The following is a 13,652-nucleotide window of genomic DNA, read 5'->3' on the forward strand; positions in this document are numbered from 1 at the left end:
GCTAGGACCAGGGAAGCCTGGCCTCCTGTGCCCCCGGGGGCCTTGGTGGCACTGCCCACCACCACGGCAGGGAGAACCATTTAACCCGAATAAAGGTGTGTGGAAAAAAACAGATTGGAAGAGGAAACAGATGAGAGTCTGGCAAGAAGCGATTATCTAATAGAGAGGAGATGCAGTCATAGCTGGTCACAGATAGATAGTGAGATTAGGGTCTCGAAATCAATGAGTGTTCTGGGATGAGTAAGAAGGGAGCCAGATCTGAGGAGGAGTACTGGTAACTCCAGTAAGGAGTGGGAGACAGCCAGGGAAGGAAGCTCTGAGTGGAGAAGGAGACTGGAAAGGAATTCTGCCTGAGAAGGAGGGAAGGATTAGAGGAAGAGCAGTTAGGTGCAATAGGAACCAGCCGAGCAGGCAAAATGGGGAAAAGCTGTGGGTCACTGATGGAGTTAGGGCACTCCAGAAGGAGGGTGGTGGCTGGTGAGGGAGAGAGGTTTGCAGGCTTGGGCAGTGATGTGCACAGTTAAATTCAGAGGGACATCCGGGACTGGAGGGAGGAGGAGGCTGGTACAAGGTACCTGAAGAGAGCTGAAGAGACGAAAAAGCTGTCAGGGTGTGCAGAACTAGGTCAGGCTCAGACTAGAGAGGAGGGGAGAGAAGTGACCGGCCTGGGGAGAGAGAGGAGATGAGGGAGCAACAGAGTCTGTGCCACCAGGAACACACCTGGGATGCAATCCAGTGCTCAGGAGCCTCTTCAGCCTCTCCCTGTGTCCCAGCTACAGCGCCACTTTCTATTTTAAACAGCAGCACGCTGCTGCTTTGACTGGGAGTGCCTGCAGGAATTAGGAGCTCAGGTCATGTTATTAACCACCACCTCGCCCAAAGACAGATACAGATCTGTTACAAGAAACTTGAGGTTATTTGTATATCACTTTCTGATCTTTGAGCTTAAGCGTTGGTTTTTAACATAACTATAAAGCTGTTTACTATGCTAATGTTGATAACAGCAAATGAGAACAAAAAAAATAAAAAAAAAATGTAATGAAGAGCAATCAAACATTATCTAAGGATTAATCTAGCCTGGTTAAGGAGCTGCATAACTCACTGAGTATTTCAGGAGTTGGTTTGTTATGAGATAATGCCAGACAGCTGACTTCTGCAAGGAACATTTTTTCCTCATCAGTTTAATCTTAGAAAACTATTAGAATTACAGAAAATTATGATTGATCAAACCCGTTCATTAATTCCACTGCAGTAGTGAATTGAATGCAGTTATCAGAGTGGGAAAACACTTTAAATCACTGTTCATCAAGAAAGATGAAGTCAAGCTCAGGAAAGAGCACCTGAAAATGGACAATTAGACATTAGCTCGATGAATTTGTCATCTTTCTGATCTGGCCACCGGCAGCCACCAACAGCCAGCTGCAGGGCACGAACAGGCAGCCAGCTCAGGGGGAGGAGGGCCGGGCTACGCACCTTGCTGTCAACCTGCCCTTAGATCAGTTCACATCAGCAGCGAAGACCGACCCTCTCAGCTGGCTGCAGACCTCTATTCTAATACTCGTTTTGCACCTGAGAGAGCAGGTATTACGTAAAGCTGCTTCACTTGTGAAAGAAACAATTTCGCTTGCATTGAGGGGAAAAACAGCCTTTTTTAAGACCACACAATGACAATTTAAGGAGACTGTTCAGCTGCTATTCTTGTTATTCTATATAACTCATATCTGGCAAGCACTTCAGAGCAGTGTTGACAAGGTGACTTGTTTTCTCAGATGTGAATCACAGTTCCTTTTGCTTTGCATATGCTTACACATATGTGAGCAGTTGTTCCTTGCAAAAGAAAGCATGACAGCTGCACTTTCATATTGCTGTCTTTCAGGGAGGGTAATACCAAAAACTGAACCTACAGCAATCTCCAAGATATCTACTCACTAACCTGCACTGATATTCTTGACCAGGTGAGGATCATGCATCCCCCTCAAAGACAGCATTCATTACTTCAGGAGGCTCTGTAAAGTTGTATTTCGTACTCCATTTTCATGTATTTTCCTGCCTCCCTCCTTACTCCAATATTTAGAATGTCTTTCCTTGTGCAAAGCCCCTCAGGTGGTGGTTTAACATTTCCCCAAAGTAGCGGGGAGTCATTCTCCCCTCTTTCCCTTGCAGGAGAGGCCTTAGCTTTTGGTTTACCTCAGTGTTGTCCTTTGTGTTATGATCTAAAACCATGTCAAATCTTGTGTTTCCCATGCTCACCTGATCACTGACCTCTCAAAGGGATACACAAATACATCTTTTTTTCTTCCACATCTGTAAACTCCAAAGTGGGTTGATGTCATCCTGAGAGTCCTTGTCCCCTACGGTGCCAAATGATCTTAATGACAAAAGAAACAAGAGCTTATTTAGGAAGATTTCAGGTCGTGGTAGGAGACCGAAAACAAAAGCATCACAAATGTAGAGCGCAACCCATCTGATGTTCAGCTGGATACCTTCCAAGATGCTTTTGCCTCCCTTGCTTCAGAGTTCCCCAGATGTATCCCATGAGCTGGAGCTGGGAACACAGGTTTTACTGCACCGACATGTCTTCCAGGTGTGTGCCAAGTTCTGAAATTTTCTATGGCAGGTTGGAGTAGACAGAAGGTTGGTTCCCATCTTCTCCCTCTGTCAATTTCACAACTAACATTTCAACTGGATTTTTCATTTTGTACCTTCTTCTCAGGATAAATGGCCTTAATATTGAAAAAGCTTCTTGACTACTAATTCTGTGTAACAGAACAGCTTTCACTGTGTCCTTACTCTGTTTAGAGTTAACATCTTAGAAGATAAACATGCTGCTATTTTTTTTCTTTGTGAGCAGGAAGAAACTCGCCAGATGACAACCTGCCTCTGCTTTATGACTGTTGGCTAATGCCTGTGCCTTATCATCACACGGCTCTATCTGCAGACTGAACCCTGACCTCACCTAGAAGATATTACTGGATTTCACTTACATCCTATGGGTCTGATCCCATAGGGATTGGATTTGGGACATTTAATGCCAAAAATCCCAAAGTCCTAGATACATGGGCTCATTCTACACCATTTTCTCATCTCTCAGCAGTTACAGGTTCAAAACACTGGTAAAATTACCTGATTTTTTTCCATGTTTAACTACCTTCTTCCAGTGATGAAGGGTATTTTATTTTATTTTTTAATTCCTGCAATATTGTGAAAATTTGCATAATACACCATTAAAAAAACATTATTTTCACAGCATCACAGAATGGTTGAGCTTGGAGGGGACCCCTGGAGGTCATCTGGTGCAGTCCTCTGCTCAGGCAGGGCCTCCCCAGAGCAGGCTGCCCTGGACCATGTCCAGGTGCCTTTGAAGATCTCCGAGGAGGGAGACGCCACAGCCTCTCTCGTAAATGCTCTGTCTCCCACACAGTAAAGAAGTGTTTTCCTGGTGTTTAGAGACCTCTGAGTCTGTGGCTTCCTCTCCAGAAAAGCCAAGAAACAGAAAAATCACTCTCAATTGCTCATCCTGCTCCTATTTGCAGCTCTCTCTTCAGAAACAAAGCCCTACCACCTTGTAGGTAGAATCCTGACATTGTCCTTTCACGCACTTGAAGCTCCTACTCTTCCTCTGGTACCAGAGCTGCTGGCCTCTAATCAAGTCTAATGAAATGACCATGGATGTCGGCCCAGCCACAGGAATAGGAACAAAGTTTTATGCTTGGGCTGTCAATTTGACATTCCCAGAACATTGCTAAAATGTCCTGAGAAATATTAACCATTTCTGGATGCTGTCACACAGTTTTAGGAACCAAGGGCACAACTTTGTATTTTGAGTCTGCTTTATAATTGGCTGATATCTTCTTCTCAGGCAGCACTTGCACCCACATGTAGGTATCTCAGCAGCCCCAACATCAGATGTAAACATTATTTCAATCATTAATTCAACACTGGCTCAACAGTGCTTAGCAGTTTTGGAAAATCACCCCTGAACCAAATGATTCATAAAGGTTGTGGTGTTTGGAGGTCCATATTCAAAGGATGCTGGTTACTTGTGTGAGTTCCCGGAGGGAGTAAGTGCATGCACTTGCTGAAACACGCACAGTGAACTATACAGAACAGGCAGAAGGTAGGCAAGTGCTGTGCTGACTGGTGTTCTTAAGATTTGGGTTTTACTTCTATAAAAATGAATTATTTTGTTCTACTTACCCAACACAGCTACATTACTTTTGTGTACAAGCAGTGTTTCTGCTCACTCTCCTACCTTTTATTTTTGTTTCCTCCATCTCTGCACTTAAGGGATGTTTTCGAGCTCCAGAACTTAAATATTAGCCACTAGGTACTTACAGAAATATCAGGAGTTAAGGATACATCTCACTTAAGAAACCCTATGTGTACTGCTCTCTGCACCTCCTCTGGAGATCAGTCATCCTCCACCTCTTCCTCTGGGACCACTTATAAGTTGATTCATCTTCTTTAACTTGTTTGACATGCCTAATTATGACATAGTGCTATCATTCAAGGATGCTGTCAGATAAAAAAGAGGGTGTAGTCTCCATGCGAACACGTTTTCCTGCTCCTAAGTCAAAGGCCTTCCTTTAATTAGAGTCATCTAATTAATTTAGGCCCAAATGAAGCTTCACAGGCAAGGGCAAATCCAGATGAGGCATCATAAATAAGCAATACAAATCACTCATTCATCCTATAATTATTAGATGTTTTCAAAACAAGCCTTGCAAGGAGGTTGAGGTCCCCTTTTGTTTCCATCAGGAAAGGAAGAAAAGCTTCTTTAATCATACTATTTTTAAATGTATTTATAGAGAAGATGATTAAATGAATGAATACTGTAATCTAAAGTGTTTACAAAGCAATTAAGACAGATTTTCAAATTATTTACAGCAGCTAAAGCTATTAGAACGATGGACAATCAAATCCTTCCCCTTGAAACAGTTCTGGCAATTAGCATATATTATTCCTGATTATTGAAAGGCTGCTCATATTTTTAATTTGGGAATTTCTAACAGAGTGAATCACTAATCCAGTCCAAATAGCACATTTCACCTCAATCAGAGAGTTGTACTTAAAGCTTACACTTTAAGCCCCAAACTTGGTGGTATTCTGATACCAAGCGATGGCTCAGCTGTCTATCCAGCATCTCGCTACCAGTTTCCCCATTTGCTTTGGTCCAAATTATCTTTCAGTACACACCAGCCATTAGTCCTGGCAGGAAAGGAGGGCAGAATGAGTCCACCACTATTTTCCAACATTTCTTTTTGAGGCTGGATACAAGTGGTCTGTGAGTAAGCAGTAAAGGTGATGTGGATGGAGGGTGCTTTGTTCTTCCAGCTGCACCACCAATACAAGGTGAATGAGATAAAGAGACAGAAAAAGCTGCAGTTCAGTGGGATTTCCGCAACAGGAAAACTGCCTTGTCTCTGCTCCTTTGCATCTGACCAGTACACACCTCCAAGGCAGCACTGCTCACACAGGCTATAGAAATAACGCAGTTATTCTGGAAAGAAATGAACAGACCCCCCTGTTGCAACTTAGAAAACAAAGATTTGTGCAAGTAAAGGAAAAGAAAGGAGAAGCCAGGTCTCTGCTCTCATCTCTCAACTCCCACAGCCCACCAGCTCTAGTTTGTCTGCACCAGCACGCAGTACACTACTTGTCTTCAAGGCCTTTCAAGTACCTTCCGAAGAGCATCCTGAAATGGCAACCAAGCAGCCAAACCAGACACAAGTTTACGGAACGTGATGCTGATGAAGCAATGACAGCAACTCCACCACTTAATCTGAATACACAGAGGTAAAATTTTCCCCTCTTGATCTGGTGAACTCAAACCCATTTTCAGTTTCATTGACTATTTGAGTGAAAGAGTAGATTATCATGAGCTGGGAAGATGGCCATTAATTTTCCTCTAAAGCAAAACAAGTTTTTAGGAAGAAGTAATATATATATATATATATATATTTCCAACCAATCAGTTGCTCATTGCTGTAACAGATGAACTTACAGACAGTGAAGAAGCAATTTTCTTCCTTAAAGTAGATCTGCTTTTTTTGTTGGTTTGTTTGTTTGTTTTTCCCTAGCTTTATCTGTTGGCCTGGTAAAATATATTAACTTCTCAAAACATCACAGGTGTATCATAATCACCACTACAACAACTGATCACAATAGTTTTTTATATTAAAGAGGAATTTTAGGACAAATCGCAAAGGAAGATTAAGCCTGTTTTTCTGAAGTGCCAATAATTAGGCCAGAGCACTTCAGACTGTGCAAATGAAGAAAGGACAGATTTAAGTAGGCCAGATAAGGCTACCAGTAAGTGACATGCATTTCCCAAAGCACTTCCAGGATGAGCTCCTGATGATCAGTGTTTGGGACATGTTTACTGACAGTGGCTGATCTACGCACCTTTGTATCAAAAGATTCCCAAACATAACCATTAGGTCAGTAGAGAAAGTGTCCAAGTGCCCTGGCAGGTCATCCTGCAGAGGACACAGGCATCTGAAGTGTGCATCTGATATAATAAAAACATTGCTGGAAGGCTCCCAGAAATACCTGGTTACTTAAGACGAAGACAAACAGGAGTTCAATAGCAGCTTTTGCAGTTAGAGAACAATGAATCCTGTAAATATTTTCCACTCATTTAATTTAAAAACAAATCCACCTAACTCTGCATTCTCATTTTCTGTACTTGCTTTCAGTTATTATGGCAAACAATTGGGCTAGATGGAGTACTCTCATGAACTGACTGCTAAGCAATTAATACAAAGAGATCACTCTGAACTTAGCAGCAGCAAATATGTCCAAGCAGACTGGACAAGAGTAAACTAAACAATCAGAGAAAAAAAAAAAAAAGTCATTCTGTATAGTCAAAATATGTCAGTAATAAACGAAATGGGTCAAGCTGGCTTCCTAAGACCCATAATCGCTCCAGCCTCATTCCCCTCCTCCCCAGTTAGCCCAGTGAACCCAAGACACCAAATGTCACATCATAATTCCCTTTTTTTCAGGCCGTTAGCAGTCAGTAAGGACCAGCAAAGAGGGCATGGTGATATTCCTCCAGAATCACAACACAAACAGTCAGAAATGGGAAATACAGGTTTAACCAGAAATCTTAAGTCACAGTTATGGACTTCAGCTGAAACAGAAAGGATGCAAAGGGAAAAGGACAATAACAAAAGATCTTTCAAGGTTTCTGTCCTCTGGTACAAAGTTAAAGCTTGGCTTAGAGAAAGTAATGAAAGTGCCAAACATCCAGAACTGTAAAATAATTGTAGTGCTTTATCTAATAAACCATGCAAATCATTCACCAATAAGGAAATGGCATCGCCAAGCTTCTGGGGGTTTCTTCCCACGCAGATCATCTCCTTCCACTCCAGAAGGTTCCCTTGGCCATTTCTCTGTGTTTTCTGGATGTTAGGTAACTGCTAACAGTTACCTAGTTAGCTGGGCTACCAGGTATCCAGAAATTCTTGATAAATGGCCACTTCACAGACCAACCCTACAATGTGTGTGCACTGACTGCTGGCAGTCAGACCTACTAGACACAGAGTGCATGAGCTGTGCACGTGTGGTAAGCTCATCATGTGCAGGACACCAAAAAAAAAAAAAAAGAACAAATGATGTATGTCTTTACTTAACAAACACAGCAAGCAAGCTGGGGGCCAGCAATTTTTACACTGAGGCAGTAAAATAAAAATCATACCTTTCAGCAGGCTTTTCACCGATCTGTTGAGAGCCTGCATCAGGTCCATGTGCATTTCAGATGTGCTCATAACAGTAGGAGCGCATGCCCACCTGCCGCAGTCCCATCTCAGGAGAAAATTCCTGACCAAGCCTGGATGTTCAGAGCTACGTGCCTGGTGCACAGCCCCTCTCACAGTCACACGAAACACCCGGTTAGTCCTGGTGAGCCCAGGAATAGCAAGAACCAAGGCAGATATGCATCATCCAGTAAACCCCAACCATTATTTTTGTACGTATTCTCTATGTGCTCATGAGAGTGATATTAAAAAGGACCCAGGTTGTTCTTTTACCAAAACCGATTCTACTTTATAGGAAGATGTGAGGATGAGACTACCTAAATGAGCTGCTGTAAGGTGAGGTAGGGCGTGGATTTATGGCACACTAGGCATTCCACAATAATTGCCCTTTAAGTGTGCCCTTATCAGTGCCAGTGGGCTTGCTCTGCTCTCACTGCAAGGTAGCTACCTCACTTGTACTACCAAATGACAGCGTGTGCGTAGGCAGGCACCACTCACTAGCTTATTTTTGTAAAACCAAACATTACTACACAGTCGTTTGTGGATCCATACATACTGGTCCAGGTTTTTAAAGGGATTTGTGCGTTTAACAGACTGGCACAAGCAAGACTAAGCTAAATCACTGCACATACTACAACAAGGACAACTTGGTTCTTTGTTTTAACTAAGAGATGCAGCACGGGTCTTTTCAAAGCACAGCCCCACCTGCCCATGTGAACCTTGAGAGTTGCCCAGTGCTAAGACAGGAACAGATAGCCTTCTTAGCATGCAGAAGCAGTATTGGGGTGGTATTGGGAGACATCAGGAAGGCATGCTTCATTTTAGTTCATGTATATCTGGATAGGTAAGGAAATTCAGCTGCATTTAAAAAAAAAAAAAGCACTACATCTTTGTCATTGCAGTAGTATTATCAATATTTGCCTACAATACTGAAAATAAACCTTTCACTATGTCCAGACATGATTTACAGATACACTCCTTCAAATAGAAGCACTGTGCTAGTTTTAAGACAAATCCTTTCTTATGTCCAGATCTGATTTAACAGTTAATTTCTTTCAAATAAAAATATGTGACGCAGATTTCCATTTGCTTTCTGCCAGAATCTTTTATTTTTAGATGCAGGGCAACCTTTAACATGCCTACCACTCCTGTACAGCAAACGGTACACCTTAGCAAGCGCTGACACATTCCACTAGATAAAATGCAAAATTGCTGACAAAATTGAATCAACTTGATAAGAACGGCAATGTGTTTGGACCTCCTACTTGATGGAAGCATGCTAAAGAAAATAACTCTTTTTTTTTTTTGGTCATCACTTTCACATGAGGAAACAAACCAGAAAAAAAGTAGCTCTCCAGGCACGCTCCATGCTTGAACCAAATTGCTCTAAGACAGCATGTCCGTCTGCATCGGACAGGTCGGGGTTGCTCTCGAACTCTTTGCTGCTTCCCATTTCCAAGACGCAAGGTCTCATGTCATCAGCTTTGACTAATGTTGTCTCCACCTATGTCTGTCTCGCTTCCTCCCACATTCACCTCCCACTCTCCATGCTCTACCCAGATGACTGTCCCTTTTGGATTCTTCATCCACTCCCAACCCTGGTCCTTCTGATATCCCACCCATGCTAACCAACGCAACCTCGCAACCAGTATCTACGAAATACTTTCCCTTCATCATGAGCTCCCAGAAAACTCCTGTCCTGAAAAGATTCCAGTCAGTGTTAAAGATTACAAGGATGCGTAGAAAACATGTTGTGTGCAGTACCTTGCGTCTGACCCTATTTCCAGTGTATGTTTGGTAACGTCCAGACAATACAGATAAATACTTTGTTAGCTAAATGAAAGTACTAAAATAGTTTTGCTTTTCTTTTTCCCCCAAGAGACAAACTTGGTTTTAGTTTTTCAATGAAAGTGTAAAAATTGAACACATTTGATACGTATTTTTTTCCCTTTCTCCTTCCCTATCTCAGTATAAATCTAATAGGGTTTTCCTGATTGTAAAAACAAGCACTTTATCTATCTTGTCTTTGCAATGCTATTTTATATTTTATGAAATGATAACTTTGAAAACATAGATTTGAATACATATTGGGAGAGGAACATACATTTACTGCTCTCCCCAAAACTAAACAGTTTTGTTATCCAAAATGTGTACATGCAAACATAAAGGACTTAATTTACTAATTTCACCCTCCAGAATGCCTCTGTAACACAAGTAAAGTGAGAGTGAAGATCATACAGCTCAGAAATACCGTTCAAGGGATCCGTAATACTCCTTGTCCCAAGCTTATGGGAAAAAATCAAGTAGGAAAAAAACTTTTATTTTTCTTAGCCAAATGATTTTGAGTTATTTGAAACTGAATATTGGCCCAAATGTTTACATTACCGAGCAAATGTTAGGTAGACTCCACCCAAACAATGAAGCAACTTTGAGCAATGAGTTACAGAAACTGTGCCTCCCTCACATATTTACTTCAGTAAATGTCTAAAAGCAATCCCATACTCATGTATCACAACGAGAAATGAAAAATACTGGGAGGATCATAACATTTGGATCAAAAACCCTCTTTCACCATAATGTAGATAATGTCTGTGTAGGACGAGAGACTTTGTACTCACTTTCATGTCTCACGGGTGTTCTCACTTATCTATTCTTCTCAATGCTTGCAAAGTTATTTTCTGCTTTGACAAAACAAAACTATTTTTAGAAAAATTCTCAACTCTGGAAAAAAAGTTTTAAAAATAACTTTTGGAAAGCCCACTAGAATGAAAAAAAAACATACATCTTCCTCCTGATCAGTCTGACTGGCACTATCAAATATTTTCAGTTTTATTTAAAACACTCCCATAAATTGAGAAGACAAGATCCTGGAAATAATTATACTTACTCCACAATACTGATTGAATAGGAATTCCACTGAAAACACAAATGCAGTCTCCCTCACATTAATGATCAACTCCTTCAAAATAAATTACTATAGAATTGCAAGTGTCTTAAGCATTAAATTAAGAGCTTTGTCAAAGATACGGTTATAACAAGTTACATGTTATGATATGGTTATAACAAGGATATGGTTATAACAAGTTATGGTTACTACTACACAGATTAAAATTGGAGAGCAGAAGCATGTGGACAAAGCTGGAGTTTTACCAGTAATCAAAACTCTAAGTTAACTGTGGAAAATACTAGATTACAAAAATACTATTTACTCATTTTTGCTGTATGACATTTTCTCTATTTTCTACTGAACTAGCAAACAAAGGTGAAACAAGAGTATCATCTAACCAGCTTATGCAGTCATATGCAACATAGCGAACATTTTTTTCTAAGCCAGTGCCTGAAATTTTTGCTGGCTACCCATGGCTAATACATTCCCTTACCTCTCAAAACAGACCTTTACTATTATGGCACTACAGCACCTTGCATCTGCCCCACATTTCTAAAGTGCTTCTAGATATGTTGGAGGAGGGCTGAGATTTTTAAATTTCAGTTTTCAAAGAATGCAATGTCTTTCTTTCCTAAAACAAAACAAAAGAATCAGAGGCTAAGAACCTGAAGTGTTAACAATAATTATGTATGTTATTAAGGAACATTCCTGAAAATTACTACAAAGTTTGCCTTGGGGCCAAATAGTTACGATAGAAAAACTGTAAAGTCTCCAAAAACTAGACCAGAAAACAGGAACCCAGTGCCCTGATTGCAGAAACCAGTACAGAATTACCACTAGAGCTGTTTCTCTACAGGCTGCTCACCTCTGGCAAATCACCTCTTATGAAGAGCTGGCTTGAGGAGCAGACTTTCACTATGGAAATCTGCTATACCAAACCAGCAGCTGGAAGAATAGAAGACAAGGAAAGTAATGGCATGGCACGATCCATGTCCAACCGCAGTTGCTTCTCAACCTGAAAAACAAATAATAATAATACTTTCTAACCTCAAGGTGTCGCAAAGTGATGGCATTTTCAGATACTGCCGAAGCGCTGACACACAGCACTGGTAAGTCAAACTGTACTTGGCAAGGACACCGACTTTAAAACAAACCTCTGTCCTGGGAGAGGGAGCTTTAGGAAACAGTCTCAACTGGCATCACTTCACAGCGCTGATACCTTAGTGACATAATATTTTACTGCCAAGTCTGGCATCCTCTTGTGAATCTAAATGGAGCAAAGAGGTCATCATCCCTGCCTGTTTACTACCACTATTCAAGCACAGGCAGCAGCAAAGTTCTTGTAAGCAAAGTCATCTGGATCAGCCTGTGCTGCACAGAGTGGTATAAGCACTGGCTTTGCAACAGATCAGGTAAGGAAAACTAGATCAGTCACAAAGTCCATTCCGTAAGTGATGGTAACGAAGAAGAAGGCAATAACGAAGAGCTTGGAGAGACAATATAGTTGGCAAAGCAATCATGTCAATCATAAGACACTCAGGAAAAATCCGTATGCCCCCCTAAAACACCAGTGGTATTCCACACAGCACCTAAATTTCTGTTGTTCATCTCCTGCCTCCATCCACTCATACTTTATTTGTGAGATATGAGATAGTCACAGCAGTTCGCTATAAATTAGCAAAATTATATTTGAAAATACAAGAGGGTTTTACAAGAGGGTTATCCACAGCTGCTGCAGGTGTCAAAGCAACCAAATGCATCAGGTGCCAATATGTAACAATAACTAATCAATTCTGAATATCTCGGAAAAATATTACAGAAAAGATACTGCTTGTTTAGGCAAACATTTTTAAGACATACGTGTATACAGTGTCTGGGCTCTGGCCTGGGTGTATTTCGCAGAGGGACACAGACCTTTCCATGTTCTTCCTTTCTACAGCTCCCCAAAGGCAGAAGGCTGTTCTTTCAGTGCAGGGCTGTGCCTGTGAAGTAGCTTTTAGCAAATTCATACTGTCACTAGATTTTTAGAGAATCCCTCAAGGGCTTGTATCTAATTAGAAACTAACGAGGCAGTATACAAAAGGAATGCAGTTGAAAGGTAAGCACAGTAAACGTAGACCTTACACATTAGGTGAGGTAAAAATGTTTTAAGAACTCCTCAAGGGATAAGCCTCCACATCCAGATAAGAGTAAATCTTAGGTATTATTAAGATCAGGTAGGGGATTAAAGGCAAAGCAAAGGAAAAACTGAAAAATCAAAAAAGGAAGGGGTAGAAAAATAGAATTAGTTCCCCACTTCTGGGGGGGTCGACGGCTATGTCCATGGTACATTCCAATTAGATCTGTTGCTTTGGTCTCACTTTTGCTATGCTATCACCTCTAAAATGTGGTTTCCTCTAATTAGACTCTAAATAGAAAGATGTCCTGTGAGAACAAATGAGGCCGAACAGGGTTATTTTGAATCAGAGCAAGAAAATGGCCTAGAAATTTTATGTTGTGCACTGGTCACCCTTGCTTGCTGTCAGCTCGAGCCTAGAAACATCCACACATTACACCAATCTCACAAACACGATCTGCATCCATTGACAAAAATGCAAGCAAATTCTCCAGTGAATTTACTTACCTACTTAGGTGAGAACACAATGGGAGCCTTGCCTGTATTAGGTATTCTTTATCTCTTGCTAGACTGCTATCTCCCAGGTACAAACTGTCTTCTTACTCGGGAACGCAGCACACCTAGCACACTGTAGATTTGCCTGCAGTTCAAATAATACTCTATTATTATTATTACTTTTTAAGGAAGAAAACTACCTGTCTGTGAAGTAACTGACAAATGAGAGCCCAGTAATAAAGTCACTTCTGATTTCATGTTAGTGGCTGCTGTTAGAAGGCAGAGACCAACCATGAACTTCATCCACTAAGCAGAGTTTCACCTTAGAAGATAGGTAGAAGTGAAAAAGCACAGTTAGGAAGCTGAACGTCTTAGTCACTTGTTACTTGGAGGC

General features: G+C 41.2%; 1 protein-coding gene across 5 annotated transcripts in view; it reads right to left on the bottom strand.

The window, feature by feature from the left end:
- The window catches only part of SLC34A2 (solute carrier family 34 member 2), a 58,948-nt gene that overhangs the window by 40,140 nt on the left and 5,156 nt on the right, over positions 1–13,652 (bottom strand). Inside the window, exons 2-5 of one of the 5 annotated variants that reach the window (XM_083835720.1) lie at positions 13,271–13,403; positions 11,513–11,662; positions 11,141–11,278; positions 10,379–10,438 (exon numbers count right to left, since the gene is read on the bottom strand). The gene's annotated coding sequence lies outside the window, so the exon portion shown is untranslated. Of the gene's footprint in view, positions 1–2,250; positions 2,369–10,378; positions 11,279–11,512; positions 11,663–13,270; positions 13,404–13,652 lie in introns of those variants that run through there. The other 4 variants (XM_083835719.1, XM_083835721.1, XM_083835722.1 and 1 more) reach the window with 4 other exon arrangements.

The sequence above is a fragment of the Anser anser genome, assembly GCF_964211835.1.
Source record: "Anser anser genome assembly, chromosome: 4".
Lineage (NCBI taxonomy): Eukaryota > Metazoa > Chordata > Aves > Anseriformes > Anatidae > Anser > Anser anser.